Genomic DNA, 17,484 nt, shown 5'->3' with positions numbered 1-17,484 from the left:
TAAACCAAAAGTCTCGTCGTCCCAAAGAACCGTGTCAATTTGATGTAGCTTTTCATTATGCATGAATTCATAAAGTACAGGAACGGGCACGCTGGTATCATTTATTTATTGATTAATGTGCAACTTTGACTGAGGCTAAAATAAATGTTTAAGAATGAGCAGTAAGTGGTTGAAGTGAACATGGAGCTAGAGATAAATGAACATGTCTTAGCCTCTGGTGTGATCGTGCAAGAATTACAGCTAGCTAACTGAAAAAGTAATTTTTTTGTACATGGTTGTGAAGGAAAGTTTGAAACTGGGTGAGATGATAACCAGTATTTTCTTGTCCTATCTGAGTCTGCAGAGTCTTAACAACTCTGAAACCAACAACATTACATTTGACAAGTGTAAGCCATTTTTAAAACTTGGTTTTGATGCATAGAACAGAAAAAGAGAGGAAAAAAGGCCAGCAAAACAAAATCTCTTTTGTTGCTATTTCATACCTGGGGAAGCCAGCCCAGCTTCAGTGCTGCGGATACTAAGTAGGGATTCAAGAATACCCCTTCCATCTGTCCTCATCATCAACTTTCAGTTTCTTCAGCAACTTACTAATCTTCATTTCTTACGCATTTCGCCTTGACATGGGCCGAGTGATTCACAAAATTGCTTATTTCACAGCCAGCAAAAGGGTATTGACCCTTCCTCTGGTTGCACGTGCTCTGTAGTCACCTTGGTGAGGAAGGCAAAGGCAAGTATGTAAGCTGGGATGACAGGTTGAATGTAAGGGCATGCAAATGGAGGAGAAAAAACAAGAAGTGCTCATTACATTTTGAATAATTTCTCTATGCCACATCAAGATGGGAAATTTGAGCCTGTGCTTTCTTGCTACCTGCCAGATGCTAATTTCACCCAGGATAATTTTCCAGAGCTTTTCCTGTGGCAGTGAGGATGTGAGGAGTTCTGAGCTCTAGCAGCTTTTAATTCTAGTTCAAATATTAGTGCCAGGCAGCCCATGAAGAGGAAAAATCTCATTATTTTTCTTGAGGTTTCCACATTTGGCAGGAGCTGTAGCAAATGAATTGTAAAAGGCTGGTAAAAGGGTGCATCATCGTTCTGACATGCAGTTCACACATTGCTTATGTTAAAATGCCATTACTTCTCAAAGGAGTCTTACTAGGCAAACAGATTTTGGAGGCTTTATGAGTGGATGACACAGTCTCACTGATGCCCAGTGCTTGCAGCTTCCAGATATTTCCAAAACCAGACTTCCCTAAATGCTGGGATTATGTGGTAAAGGATTGAAGTATTTAAAATCAAAATACAGGGACCTGAGGAAGAAAAAGTTCAGAAGAAACAGAGATATTTGGGTACTTCAGAGAAATGGGAAAAATGTATATTTAAGGGATTTTGACAGAGTCAAGACTCATTTATCTGCTCTTGTTTTTAAGGTAGTATAGTAAAATATTAAAAATGCTACAGATGTAGTCCACAGCAGGGCCAAATGGAAGTTAAACTAATCTCCAAACTCACAACAGGGATGGTTAATTCTCATTTGTGAGCTGTGAAAATGCCAGGTTTTATTCATTCCTGGGACTTCACAAACAGAAGGTGAGAACAAAGGAAGGATGGAATACTCATTTGGCTTACTTTTGTGATGTAGAAGTCAATGTTCATCAACTCGCATTCTCTAATGGCTCATTGAGACAGCAAGAAAGTAAACACATCTTCACTCTGTGGATCAGGTCATAAATATTCTTCCGTCTCCATGCCACTCCAAGAGACATTGCATATTTCTTTTTTTGGAGCTGCCTGGCTGGTTTTCTATGCATAAGCATAATAACTGTTATTTTCTGTAATTTGCCAGCTTTTTTTGTGTTGTCTTAAACACTGGCATCCAGACAGTTGTGCTCTGTTGTTCCTCCTGTGAATGCAAATCCAGAAATCTTTACTCAAGTCAGTGACCTGGTATAAATCAAGATGAATATAGAACCTACACAACTTAAAGACGTAAGATACAGTATGCTACAAAGTGACAATAAAGCACATGTATGATGATCATGGAAAAACTCTCTTGCCTGTGAGCTTCAATAGTGCTGCTGGACACAAGAAATATTCTAGCACCCAGATGAGTCAGGTGTGAGAGGGGGCATGAATAAGCGGTAGTGAGAAGAGGCTTTGGTTATTCCATACCTAAAGGAGAGCTAGCAAGGCAGAGATGTAACTGAGGACCAGTTTCATCTGTCTGCAGAGCAAGTTTACAGGGAGTGAAAATGAGAGGTAAATTGTCACATCTTTACCCCACTGACCAGCAGTACTGCTCCTGCCAGGCAAGAATCTCTCAGCAATGCTCTGCTCACTGTCCCCATGTCGATGCTGAGGTGTAGGATGCGCTGTGCCTGGCTATGAAGTTAGAAAGGGAGACGTGGCTGAGCACATGCCAAGGTCCATACTGCAGTCCCCAGCACTGCATGAGGGTGGCATTTTTGCTTTAATGTGTGTTAGACAAGCTCCGATTTTTTGGATGTGCACTGCCCACAGCAGCAATCACTTAATGCATCATTAGGTTTTGCAATAATTGGCCAGTAAGGGCTCCTTTACAAGAGGAGAAGTGATTTTCCTGGCATCACATTTTATATAAGTGCACTATTAGTCATATGCCATTGCTGGTATATTTGACTTGTTTGTTTTCTAATGTTTGAGGTGAATACTATTTAAGATTTATTTTGTAATTTTCACTATGCCAACATAAAACACATAGTCTGTTGCCATCAGATTGGGAAAAAAACTACCTCTTGATGCAAAAAGGGTGTCAAGATTTGAAACTCTCCAGTGATAAATGACAGAGGCACCAAATAGACTTTGTTCCTGCACATCACTTCTTTGACTATGATGTACTTTCTTATATAACGCTGTGGGTTTCATTCTTGTCCCCAGAACACCCTGAGAACTGAGTGCTGTCCCAGCAATGTTATTATGCTGACAAAAAGATTTTAATTTTAAGATAGTTATAAAGTATGTGAATGCAGGCATAATGTTTTCATTGCATAATGTAATACAAGGAATAGCTCACTAGTCATCTTAATCAGATCATCATTCACTCAAAATCCCAGTAATTTGCAGTACACCTTGTCTAAATGGAAGTCAGAGAAGACACTGGTAAGGTCAGAAATTAGTGCTGATACTGAAAGCTGGCAGTCAGTAGATGGGACAGTAATTACAAACAGTGTAAAATTGGAAACATTTAATGTGAGAGGCTGATACAGTCTTGGAGTCCTTTTTGATTCCTATGAATTCTTGTCCACTTACACTGATTAATGCTTTCTAATTTGTACAGGTTCACAAATTAAAGGAAGAGTTGTCTTCAAATCATTAGCTCTCCAGTCTTTTTGTGTTAATGCAGTTGATACAAAGTCACTGTTTGCAAACCTTCAAAAATCCAATCAGAGCTCTAAAATTACATTGCACCACATCTGTTCCATTCTCTGATGCTCATTTAAAATAATTATAACTGAAATTCCTCCTTGCTGAGAAAACTCTGGACAGCTGGAGTCTTCCCTTTAACCTGCATAAAACTAACAGGCATCACATCTTTCTTGTTAGCAATTCTGCATAACATTTCTGCTGCCAGTGCAATTTAAAGGGCCTTGTTGCCTGAATTAAGGTCAGAAAGAATGAAAAGAAGAACAATTATACTGTGTGCTTTTTCAATGCTATGAATATATGAGTTAACTGAAAATGTTTATTTTTTTCATTGCAAGAGTAGTTACAGAACTAACTGTTGCTGTATTCCTGAACAACAATTTTCTAAATTATTCCCATCGTTGTAAAGATGCTTAGAAACATTGTGAACAGGAAGAAAAATTTTAGGTTAAGGACCTAAGTAAAAAACCTCGTACCTGAAAACTTAGCTCATCAATAATTCAAACTAGTTCTGGAGAATGTAATCTGTTTACTGGTGATGCTTTATACAAAACTGTGTGTCTGGACGGGTTTGCCCTTCTGTGCCACAAGGTGTCACTGTTCTACCAATATCAGTTTTTAAAACCCACAGTACTCGAAAATATGCAAAAATCCCTTCTCCTGGCGTTTTGAGAACTTGGAAACGTATGCAGATAGTTATCTAGCTTTTAGCTGGTTGAGGAATGTAGAAAATGGCACCCTGTCAAAGACTAAATCAGAAAGATCTCCTTGACACCTATTAATGTACCAGCAAGCTTCCAAGGTCTTCAGGCTTTTCTTCCCCACCTCCCCCTCCACTTATGTAAAAGCTGTTCTGTCCTCTTACCTCGATATCCGGTAAAGAATTTTATTTTAATTCACTTTCTATGGTTTGGAGGATGGCATGTGGCATTTTGACAAAGCTGGATTTCTGAGCCCCTCATGAGAAGGTCAGCTTCACAAATGCTGCATCCTCCCTCCCTGCCTGGCTGCTTTCCATGGGAGGACTGCCCACTGCTTGCTTGATGCCAGGACCTGCATGGTTGTACTGGTACTGTTAATGTCGAGTTCCATATGATACTGAGCCTGTCACACAGATATCAGGTACGATACTATAAAGAAGAAATTCTACTACCAAACACATCTAGGAAGTAAATGGGCTTGTGCATTAGTACTACAATATTTTTTGCAACTGCATCAGCCAAAGAAAACCCCAAGAATGTTTATCCATTCAGAGGATTTTCCAGACAGGTGTCTAATTGGCAAAATATGGATAAATTTCTCAGAGAAACCCTGTGGGAGGGTATCCATTGCTTCTACAGGGCTTGCCTGGTGCAGTGCTGGGAGCTGGCTGCTCAGTCAGGATTTCCCCTCTGTTCTGAATGAGAATCACAAAGGGAGCTGCACAGCCATTACACTATTTGCTCTGTGCTCAGGGAAGTCAGAAACACTATTTCAAGATGAATTCATTATGCAAAAGCCTCTAGGTAAGCTAGGGGAAGAAAGAGAGAGGGAAAGGGGAGAAAGAGCAAGATGAGTTGGCTCACGGATGCAGCAGGAGAGAGCCAGCATTTACTTAAAAGGCTGGAAGAAGCACTAGGAAAAGGGATTGTGGCAAGGGAGATGTGAGGAAATGTTTTGCAGCAGATTAGGTGGCATTGCTTGGGATTTTCTACCCTGGTACTTAGGACTTTTGAGAGGACATATGACTTTCCTAAGACGAGGAAAGGAAACTGATGTAATAGAAAACTTCAGACCAAAGATGAAGAGCTATGAGTTAAGAAGGCCAGATATAGTTGTTCTATGCATATCTATAGATTACAAAGCTAGCAACCTATTGGTACAATAAAATAAAAAAGTAAAATAAAATAGAATAAAAAAAATAGTAATTACATCATATCAGTCAGCTGAATATGGAAGTTTAAAAATGGTGAGTAGATCCCCAATATTGTAATCTGTTTTGGAAATATCAGTGGACCTTCCAAACCTTCAAAACTATTGGAAATGTTTCTTCATTGAGGAATGAAGATCGCTGACAGAATGGCATGTGAAAAGCTTGCTGGAAATTGTTGTCTAAATCATTACCTTTTCTGTGCATAAAGAAGAACATTCAAGTATAGAAAAGAGGAAATTCATCCACAGTAGTTTCCTGGGCTATAGAAAGACAGTAGGCTACATACTCTAGGTCAGACAGATTGCCGTAGGGATACCAAAACCTGGCTCAAGTTTTCTTGTGAATTTTAGCAGTGATTAGTTTAAGATACAGTTTTTGGACAGACAGAAAGCTAAGCTCTTACTGAAGATTCTTTCTGTAATTCAGTATTGAAAAGTCAGTAGTAAAAAAGAACAGGGATTCTTCTCTGGGTTTCCTTTTCTTACAAGTGAATGAACTAAACAGATTTTTTTTTTGTCTTTGATTTCATATACACAAAACCCCACATTTTTTTAGTGCAATGTCTCTTACCAGAAGCCTCTGCAGGTGCCATCACATCACACTTGTTGGTAGCAGTGCCGACCAGTGTGGCACCCATTGCATTTCATGCTGGTGTATCACCTGGTGCTGCTTTCATTTTACCCTGCTTTTATTTCTGTTTTCATTAGGTTTCACTAGGTGACATGTATATGCTATTAAGTACTTAAACTGAAAATGAGTCTTCACAAAACCAGTTTACAGTAGTGATAGCTAAATTTCATACTAGCAGACGGAACATGACTCATGCCTCCGGGATGGAAGGTAACGTAGCATCTTTATGAGCTGTGTAAAATCTTTTGACCAGGCTGTCAAAGGTGCCTAACACCTTTGCTAATAATCCCCCAAAATGTCACTGTGTTAAGGCAACATAGGATCTTTATGAGTTGTGTAAAATCTTTTCTCCAGGCTGCCAAGGAGACAATGCCTATCACCATTGCTAATAATTCTCCAAATGTCACTGTGTTAATGATCTCTTTTCAGCTCAAATCATAAGCCATGGCCATCTATTTCCCATGAAATAGATAGCTTGCTTTGTGCATAAACTGCCCCTCAGACCAAATGGAAAAAAATAAGCAGCGATACCATTTCTGATGGAAATTGCCTTCCACAGAAGGGCTCAAAATGTGTGTAGCAGTTACAAAGGTAATGTCTCATCCAAACCAGGAGCTTTTACTGTGTACTTTATTTGTCCAGCCTAAGAAGAGATGAAACTTCAGCCTTCTCAAAAGGAACAACCCCATGCACCAGTACAGGCTGGGGGCTGACCTGCTGGAGAGCAGCTCTGCAGAGAGAGACCTGGGAGTCCTGATTGATAATAAACTAACCATGAGTCAGCAATGTGCCCTCGGGGCCAAGAAGGCCAATGGCATCCTGGGGTGCATCAAGAAGAGTGTGGTCAGCAGGTCAAGGGAGGTTCTTCTCCCTCTCTACTCTGCCCTGGTGAGGCCTCATCTGCAGTCCTGTGTCCAGTTCTCCTCAGCTCAAGAGGGACAGGGAAGTGCTGGAGAGAGTCCAGCGCAGGGCCACCAAGATGATCAGAGGACTGGAACATCTTTCACACAAGGAAAGGCTGCGGGAACTGGGGCTGTTTAGAAAAGAGAAGACTGAGGGGAGATCTTATTAACATTTACAAATATCTAAATGGTGGATATAAGGAAGTTGAGACATCCCTTTTTTTTCTGTTGTATCTAGCAACAGGACAAGGAGTAATGGGATGAAGCTGGAACACAAAAAGTTCCATTTAAACATAAGAAAAAACTATTTTACTGTGAGAGTGATTGAGCAGTGGAACAGGCTGCCCAGAGGGGCGGTTGTAGAGTCTCCTTCCTTGGAGGACCCACCTGGACATGTTCCTATGCAGCCTGATCTAGGTAGACCTGCTTCTGCAGGGGGATTGGACCAGATGATATCTAAAGGTTCTTTCGAATCCTACCATTCTACAATTCTATGATTCTCTTTTGCCTCCTTGTGTGACAGTTCAGCTGTCGCTGCTCTGGACACTGTTTGTGGCTGCTGCTGCGGTGGCATGGTGGGGGTTTGTGGAGTGGCATCCCAGAAACCCTCACAGTTACACTCTTCCTGGTGACATTGTCAGTTGCTGGCTGATAGTCATGGCAGTGTCTTCCTTCCACTGCAGCCCTGGGGAGAACAGCTAAACTGCCCAAGTACTGCTTCAGCTTCACTAGAAACATTTCTCTGGTGGAGCAGCAAGGTGAAGAAATGCTCATATTCCTTACAGGGCTTGACAAGCCTCATTTCATCAAGGCTTTTTGCATTTGCCAGATTTACAGTAGCTGATCAGGAGCTCTTTATGCAGATGCTTTATATGACTGAATACCTTCCAGGCAGTGTGTTATCTTGTTGGTTCATATAGCCGACTTCTTACACCATGGGTATTCAGCAGATTCACTGAGTACAGGCAAGCTGTCATGCACCAAAGAAAGGGACAAAAAAAAAAATCTTTGTCTTTTCAGAGTCCTTCCAAGGTAAACAGGCTGCCCCCCAGGAGCACAAAATGACAACACTAAATGCTCAGTCAGATCTTGCTTATGAAATATTTATCCATATACAATTACCACTGAACACGCTGAGGGCTGGCAAGAGTCACAGTGCACGACAACAGAAATACTGGGGCAGTCACCCTGCCCAATTTTGGTATTCCCTTCAAAACATCATGCAAAAAATTAGAAGAGTTGTGTGGACATTGAGTGCATAAACAGATGGGACACAAGTGGACTTCAATGTGAGGAAGAGAAAGTCAGTAAGATTAGAGAGGACTGCCCTAATAGTCAAGTTTTGCAATTGCTATGTTTAACCTGCTTTTTCAGTTTCAATCAGTCTGCATTGATTACCTGGACAGGTGAGTTAAGTGGATTATTTTAAATTTGAAAAAGATAAAATGAAGACACCCCTTAGAATAATTTGTCTTGGGACAAAGAGGCTGTTGCTGAAGACCACTTAAAAACAGCTGTCTAGTGACCAAATTATTTTTCATTCTTTCCTATTGTCATTATGTTAATCAAAAAGAGATACAGATTTTCATCTACCAATTTCTCATTAATATTCAAAGGCACTTAACTCCTATTTTTGCCTTTGAAAATATTCCCCCAAGATACCTAATACATTTCCAGCAGTCCTTCATGCTTGACATCATATACTCAGTAATCCCTATCTTCTCCAACTTCTATGCTGACAAATGTTAGCCCCATATTTCAAAAAATTAATAACATCAGGGACACATTTTAACAGAAGCTCAAGATTGGCTTGTTTTCCCACAGCAATCATCAAAAATCTTGGAAGTAAATGGGTCAAATGGAAACATTATATGGCAAAACAGTAGGCAGAAGTATAATAGCTTTATTTCTGGAAGATGGCTGCATAGTTGTTAAGATAAGATGTGTTTTACATATCAGTTCCTCTAAATTATTCTAACAGCAACAAAAAGATCATGGTATAGGAACACATGACCCATTTTGGATAGAGAGCAAAGTTAATGGAGCAAAGGAAAACAGCTCCTACTCTCATTTCTGCAGAGTTTTTTAGTGATATATTTTCTAGAAACTATTGCACAGAACTAATTCTGCTTTTTTTCATTGGGGCATTGTCATAATGGTTATAAATTTGATGTTAAAACAATGTATGGTGTAGATAACAGTAAAATATTGATATACGAAAACCAGGAATTTCATTTGAGGCCATCTTTCTCTAACATCATCCTTGGTTAGTAACATGTCAATACCTTACAGTTTTCTATTGCTTTTCTTGCTGCTGTTTGTTATTTAGTCATAGAAACATTTGAGAGAATCTCTAATGCTCTAGAGAACAACTGTATAGGACACATAGAGCAGAGAAAATTCCTCATGGTCCTTCCTGAAAGACAATCTGTTCTTTACAAAGGATAAGCTAAATATGTTAACGAGTGATGGTAACTTTTGAGAAAGTGTGAAAATAAATACTGTTTAAATAGATCAGGTACTTGGACAGAAAATAAAGTAGGACTAAATTTAGAAATACTTTAGCTAATGAATCAAGAGAAAATCCAAAATTTTTAATTAAGTAGATCAAGCTTGAGAAAATACACAGATTTAACATGGTCACCTTATTTCAAGTAGGAATTGATTGTAATCTACTGTATTCAATGACAAAACTGAAAGTTCCTCTTGGTAGGGTGATCATCTGAATTTCAGAACATCTAGCTTTATCAGCTATCTCTATAAATTCAGGAGAGCAAAACTCTTCTTTCCATATAGTAAATGAGTTTGATTTTCCTCAAAACACCTCCCATGGGAGAACACAACCAAATGCCCCCTGTAGAGTTTCTCATTTCTGATATGTAAGTTGCTTCTGCATTCACTGAACTGAATAGTGTGAAGCATTATTGAAGAATGGTTTTGGTCCATTTACTTTTTTGCTGGAAGACGTTGTAGTATCTGTCTTTTATTTCCAGTTACATTCATTATGAAAAAAAAAAAGTGCCAAAGATGACCTCTCTTTTCTGCTGTTTTTTTTACTTAGTTTTTGCTAAATGCTTCCTCCATCCTTTTTACATCTTTCTGTCCCCTGATGACAAATGCTAACTACTGTCTACAGCATTCTTCCTCTTTCTCTTAGGCCAAGTCTTGGCTTAAAAGCTATTTCCCACTAGGAAGCAATTTGGACTGAGCAGTCTGCTCTTAGGGCATTGAGTAACTTATGCCACGAGGCACATCCTCCTCCATCACCAAGCCTTGCTCAGCCATCAACCCAACTCCATAGATGTGCTGCCATTGGTCTGAGCGGAGGTGGGTGAAACCTCCCGCGTCTCACAGACTCTCATCTGGAATCTGACATCCCATTTTACAAACAGGAATCTTTATTCTGATTCATTTCTTACAGACATCTGAACTTGAGATTATTTTCTAAGTGTAATATAATACAAAGAGCATGGTATTCTGCTTACACAAATAAACAGCAAAGAAATGAAGGAGTGGATCCCAGCTGCTTAGCTTACATCAGCTATTTTTGGAACAAACTGTGACTAAAACTATGTAATAAGGGGATCTGCATAATAGAATTTACTTTATTCTGCATTATAATGCAAATCTCTATGTCCTATGACTCCAGGAACAGTATTTTACATCAAAACAGCTGATGATGCAAATCAGATTTCCCGACTGCTGAGACCTTGCTCTCTGATCTTTCTTCCATTCCTTTGTGAAAAAAATAATACCCTTTCCTTCCAAATGTCTCCCCCAAAAGCTTTTAAGAGATAAACATTTTCCCCTCTTTTATTCTAATGTAAACTTGAACCCATAAAGTTTTGGTAAAAGAGTGTAAATCTTTTTCCTCCAGAAGTTATCTGCCACATTTCCTCTTATCCTTTGGATGACTGCAGTAATTTTTGCACTGTGCTGTCGGGAGTGTAATGTTAAGTGCTTCATTAATGATGATTTGTGCCATTGAAAAGTTTAAAACGGGCAGATCCTAGCAAGGACCAGACATTATTTATTTTTGTTCTTTGTATTAAAGTCTGCAAAGAACACTTTAAAAGCAGATTTGCTTCCGCTTTGGGATGCTATAAGCAATATTTCACATGCTGTTGCTTCAGAGACAGCATTAATCAGGAGAACAATAATAATGGCGCACAGATTGCTAATAAATATTTACATTTATTTGTAATGAGAAGGATACATTTCACTGTGTGAAAGGAAGGAGAGATGTTTGTCTGCATTTGGACATGATGATGATGATTACAAAGATTTGCTGCTTGAAGAGTTAAGAAATAATAATTGGATCTGAAGGACCCAGGCCCTGGTACAGCAGTGCAGCAGAAAGAAAACATATCTGAAAGCTAAGGATTGTCATAGAGTACAGGCTGGGGCTCCCTGGGGTACCTTGCTTCAGAAGAAAACCAGAGGATCACACTTTACTTTGGAGATGAGGAGGAACAGAGTGGAGCATTAGGTGGGAGAGGATGCCTCGACACTCTGATGTGCCAATGGGTATAGCTCCTGACCTGACTTGGGACCTGGTATTGGATTTGGGGGTGTCCAGCTTGCTTGTTACTTGCCTGGAGAGTAAACCAGTGGACAGAACTCATGTTAAAATACAGGCAGGATAAAATAGCCACAGCACAACTTGATGTACAAAACCTGAAATACTTTTATAACATTTCACTGTCTATTTGAATGGGATTTGTGTTCCTTTCTCCCCATGGAATATTGTCATACAAAAAGAAACAGAGGTTCATTTGCAAAGCAAAATTCTCTGTACTATGACCAGAACAGGATGGTATAAAATGCAGAAGTTTCAGCTGCTTAACTACAATTTTTGAAAGAATATAGACATTTTACTACAGCTTAAATTTCACATGATCTCATTCAAACACCATGCACAGGGAATGTCAAATGGTGGGTAATTTCATTTGTGAGTTTTAGTTCATTCTGACTATATTTCTCTAGGTAAACTGGGGCTTAAGTATGTACATTAGTAAACTGGAGGGAAGTAATTATGAAGACTGGAGGCTTTTGTCTGTGAACTCCAAGATGACTTCTGAAAACAAAGAATGAGAATAAGGTGCCTTTCTCAATCAGAAATTTTAAAAAAAAAAAAAGTTAAAAGTGCAGTGTCCTGAAAATCAGTTTTAGGACCCAGTATTAAATGTATTTGCATGAATGGAGAGAAAAGGTCAAACACAGTATTAAATGGCACTGAATTGGATACTCCAGAGAAATTAAATTGTTAATAAAAACTCTCACAGCCTCTTTACAATTAGTGTTCCTTGGAACTTTGAAGAGACAAGATTGCTTGTGCAATATAAAATGTCCCTGGAAAAACGTTTATTTAATCATCATGAACTAAAATATATGAATCTTTGCCTGGCTTAACTCTGCTGCAATATTTTTCCAGCACACATCTGCAGCAGTCAGATACCAGTCTAGCTGCGTCTGTGTTCATGGTTAAGTCATTCATTGGTTTCTCTGTACTGGAAAAATCCATCAATCCATTTCATAGAGTGAAATTCTACAGAAATTGCAGTTCCCACAATAGAAAAAAACAACAATATTAAGGTATATGTAAAGGGGCCTCACCAGTTTCAGTGGCCAGACTGTTGTTTACTTCAGTATGACTGGGAAAAGATCCCACATAAACGGGCTAATGACAGAGGATTTATTTACTATAGACTGTATTTAATTTTACACTTAATCAACAAGCATAATTTAGTTTACTTGTAGAGAAATTGAGTGAACAAAGACATACTTGCTGCAGGGGTAGGAAATAATTGTGGGAGCAGAGGAGGAAAGAGGGAAGTCCAGCTGCAAGAGCATTTCAGCACTGATGCCCAGAAAGAGAGTAGAAGCTGGGCTCTCTCATAGCTACCACACTTCTCCTGCAGGAAATATATTAACTTCTCACTCTGCAGGACACAGCAACCTTGATGCGCTGCTAGTCTGTGGGATGATGTGAAAGACAATAGAAAGAAATGTGTTCACTTTAATTATTAGGGAAGAAAACAACAAAGAAGTAAATAAATTTTTGCTAACTAAAACACGTTAGAGTACAGGCCCACTGTAAGAGTTGTCCAGGCAGTGCTATTCCTGATAAATTCAATTAACCTGAAGTGTTGCTGTATGTATCCAGAGTAATGATGACTTCATACTGACAATGATTTGCTGCCTGTGTTAACAATGACAGAAGTGATACTCAGAAACTCCAAAAATATTTAAAGCAACACAGATGTCGTATATCTACTCCCACTTAGCAGTACAAGACATTAAGAAGCTCAGTGATTAGTTTAAAAAAGTATTATAAAGCCTATTTATACATCCATTTGCTTTTTGAGTAATGAAACTGCCTTGTGGGTTCATTTTCTCCTCCCATTTTCTTCACCTAAAAGTCAGTTCAGGAGCCTCATTTCCATTACAGATGCTGTTGGCACATAAAAGCAGAGTGCCTGTGGAGAAAGCTCTGGATTAGATGTGCTCCCTGTGGAGTGCTCAAAGACCATTTCTGATAAAACATGTTATTTGAGTTATTTTTCCTTTGTAAAGAATCTTATGCAAAACTATGCTGCAGTTTGGTCACAGCGTATGAAGTCTGCAGTACCCAGCACTTGGCAAACTGAGAGAAGCTACAACAATGCTGAGTAAAGGCCTAAGCATGGGAACTGCTCAGGAGCCTGCTTAATCACAAATAGAGCTGAGTGGAATTTTTCAAATTGATAAATCACTCTCTTGAAATGTATCTATAGGTGAATCAAAATAATTTGTCCATATATGTCAAATTTCACAAGTAATTTAACTTTCCACACCTTCCCTCCTCCCCAACTAGTATGCAAAATTGTAATTGTTTTAAACCTATTTTTGCCTGATTCTTCCCTCACCATAAACTTGGATCTGTTTATATGTTTCAGATTGACCATTCTGTGGAAACCTCAGATGGTATACTTTAACATATTAGGGAGATGGATAGCTTAGGTAAATCTTGTGCAAGTCTACTTTGAAAAAAGACTAAAAGTAAATATTCAGTTCAGGTAAAGTATCTGTGGCTTCATGTACAGAGAAAATGGGATGCATGTCCCAAAGGAGGGAAACTTTTCAGAGGGAGGTTCATGCCTCATCATCTTAGTCACTGGAGCCTCAATTATAAGAAATTAATCCTTTGGAAATCGTATTTTATTAGTTCTATTCCCAAGGTCCAAGAATCAAATAAAATCTCCTGACTTTTCTTTGTAAAACAATGTTTCTCTCTCTGTCTCACTGCCTGTCCTCCTCACCATTCCTCCCCCAGCCCCAATGCACCACAGGTAAATACCCTGAAAATGAAATACTTTAGGAGGAACAGTGAAAAATAATTAATTACATTCATTATCCATTTTTTTTTTTCACTCCCTGTTTTCAATGGTAGCTAGCAATAGGACAAGGCATAATGGGGTGAAGCTGGAACACAAAAACTTCCATTTAAACATAAAAAACCCACTATTTTACTATGAGGGTGAGGGAGCCCTGGCACAGGCTGCCCAAGGAGGGTGTGGAGTCTCCTTCCTTAGAGGTCTTCAAGACCTGCCTTGACATGTTCCTGTGTGACCTGACCTAGATGGACCTGCTTCTGCAAGGGGGTTGGACTAGATGATCTCTTAAGGACTCTTCCAACCCCTACCATTCTATGATTCTATGATTTAAAGTATTTTATTTTCATAATTTCAACCAGAAACAGATGTCCCATCTGCTTTGCCACGGTTACTGCAGAACAGCACAAGTGGTAAAATTGTATTTTATTTTCTGTGATGTCTGTAAAGATATACCCATTTCCTCCCACGACATCAGAACAGAACTGCTCCTTCATTCCAAATCCCACAATCCAGAAGATGTGGGGAGCACAACATTTCTTCATGTAGAGTCTTCAAATTTGGGTGGGACTTGGACTGATTATAGCTGTTCTGCCAGATTTGCCTCCTATCGTCTGGCAGAGAAGGTGATGCACTTCAAAACTGCTATGTGATCAGAGAAATAGGAAGGCTGAAGAAAGACTTTAACTCCGATATTAAAAAGAGAAAAGGAAGAACAAGTAGCATTGGTGTTGTGATGTTTTAAACCTATTCAGAGGCTAGTAATAGAAATAGTGAGGCCTCTTAATTCATGTATTTTTTGCAGATAACAACATTGTGGCCTTCTACGGACAGACATAAGGGATTATCTGAAAATGCCCTCTGCAGCCTGGAAACCATGTAGCCACAATAGATCCACCACTGTCCTTAAACAAACAAACCTGCCTGCTGGAAGGGTCAGTGCCACACTGATGGCTGCATGAAGGTGACAGATGATACAGCTTTTGGCTCATGACAAAAGATAGGCAGAGTAACATCACGCCTGTCTGCAAAAACCGTGTCCTTTGTCACCTTCATGCAGGCATCATATATCAATCTTATAATGGGAGATTTTTTATCCTTATGAACGACTGAAATGTTATTGCAGGGTCCCGCCGCTCTGGTAAAATGGGAGACAAGCAAGAAGCAAAGAGGTAAGAGCAGTAAAAAACTGGAAGTAATCATGAAAACGAGGGTGGGAAGGGAATGTCATCCTCATCTGGGAGGAAGAACCTGGAGGAACTGAGGAAGATACTAAAGCATTACACAATACTAATGGCAGGCAAATGTAGATGTTTCTCTATACAAGGAGGAACTTTGGGATGTGACCTTTATCTCACAAGGTTGTTTAGAGGGGATGAAGCAATAAAGGAACAACGAGTAGTGAGATATAATGTGGCCTAAATTGGATATCCTTCTTTGATTTATTTTAGGGAAAGGTATTTCTGAATGTTTATTTTCTAATTAGTGAAAGTCTAATTAGTCATGTCATGAAACATGAATTTGCCAAGATCAGTGATGATTTTGATGGCTGGACTAAAAGCTATTCAGTCACACATTAAAGAAGGGAAAGAAGTTTATCAAAGGAAATTTTCTTCTGACTTTTTTACTTAGTCAACATAAATTCAAAATTTTGTGGCACTTTGAATGTCCTCTATGAATCAAACTCATGCTTACTTTCAAACACCATTTCTCATATAAAAACTATCTGTGAAGCATAAGTACTTTTCCATGCTTTGACTAACAGAAAATGCAGAAAGCCATGCATATCTGATACATCAACAAGCCACACTCATGAAATCATAGAATCATAGAATGGTCGGGGTTGGAAGGGACCTTTAGAGATCATCTAGTCCAACCCCCCTGCAGAAGCAGGTTCACCTAGATCAGGTTGCATAGGAATATGTCCAGGCAGGTCTTGAAGACCTCCAAGGAAGGAGACCCCACAACCCCTCTGGGCAGCCTGTTCCACTGCTCTCTCACCTGAACAGTGAAATAGTTTTTTCTTATGTTTAAGTGGAACTTTTTGTGTGTCTACTTCCGTAGTTTAATTTGAACCAAGACTGCATTTTTGTCTCTTCTTACTGTGCCTCACTTCAGATTCCAGTGTCTTGGAGGACACAAACTAGATTCCTTGATGAAAATGAAATGTCAGATACTGTCCTAGTGTCTACGTAAGGCACTTCAGCTTCTAGTGAGTAATTAATCTATAAAGCCAGAGTAAAACTAGTCTAGTGTGATTCACACTGAAATGCCTGTAGTACATGTCAGGTGGTGGGCATCAGCTGCTTCAATCAGTAGATCTGCTCTCATGGGTTTGCCTTACAGAATCACAGCATTATTTGCTGATATGGAAACAGCTTAAAAGTGCCAGCAGCCAGTGCTCAAGGGAACTTCTGACTCATGGGGATAAGGTGCAGTTCACAGTTCTCAGGTTTGGATGCCTACTCTGGTCCTATTTGGTCTGTGTGCTATGGTAGATCCTCAGTGTGCAACGACATGGGGAGATCTGGACCCAAGGCCAGGGGCTGAAGTATGGTGATGTACCTGAAGAAATATCTGTGTTGGAAAACTCAGGAGTCAAGACAGTTGTGTATGCTACGCTTATAGAGACCATCAGAAGCATAGCCACAGTTGATGAGAAATCATAGGATGGTAGGCGTTGGAAGGGACCTTTAGAGATCATCTAGTCCAACCTCCCGGCAGAAGCAGGTTCACCTAGATCAGGTCACATAGGAACATGTCCAGGTGGGTCTTTAAGAATTTCAAGGAAGGAGATTCCACACCCTCCCAGGGCAGCCTGTGCCAGGGCTCCATCACCCTCACTGTAAAGTAGTTTTTTCTTACGTTTAAATGAGAGTTTTTGTGTTCAAGCTTCATCCCATTACCCCTTGTCCTGTTGCTAGATACAACAGAAACAAAAGGATGTCCCAACCACCTGATAAATAACTGCTATGTCGAGTTGGAGGCACAGAGGATGAGTTATTTGGGGCCAGAAGGTTTGTCTTTATGTGAAAATATTTCTCCTGAGGGTCTCACGTGTCAGTCTACATGATTTCTATTTGAAAAATGTAAAGCTCTGTACTTGCTGCTTTTCAGAAGCCACAGTTGCCTCAGATAAATAGGATCTCTGTTCTGAGAGATTAACCAACCATTCCTATAAACTCTGCTGTAGATTCAAATTAAATATATGGTGTATGAGAAGCCATAAGTTTCCAGTAAAGTGTACAAGAATGCTGTACATTCTTCG

The sequence above is a fragment of the Colius striatus genome, chromosome 1 (genome assembly GCF_028858725.1).
Source record: "Colius striatus isolate bColStr4 chromosome 1, bColStr4.1.hap1, whole genome shotgun sequence".
Classification (NCBI taxonomy): domain Eukaryota; kingdom Metazoa; phylum Chordata; class Aves; order Coliiformes; family Coliidae; genus Colius; species Colius striatus.
The sequence above is the reverse complement of the archived record's forward strand: the minus strand, read 5'-3'. Positions refer to the sequence as shown.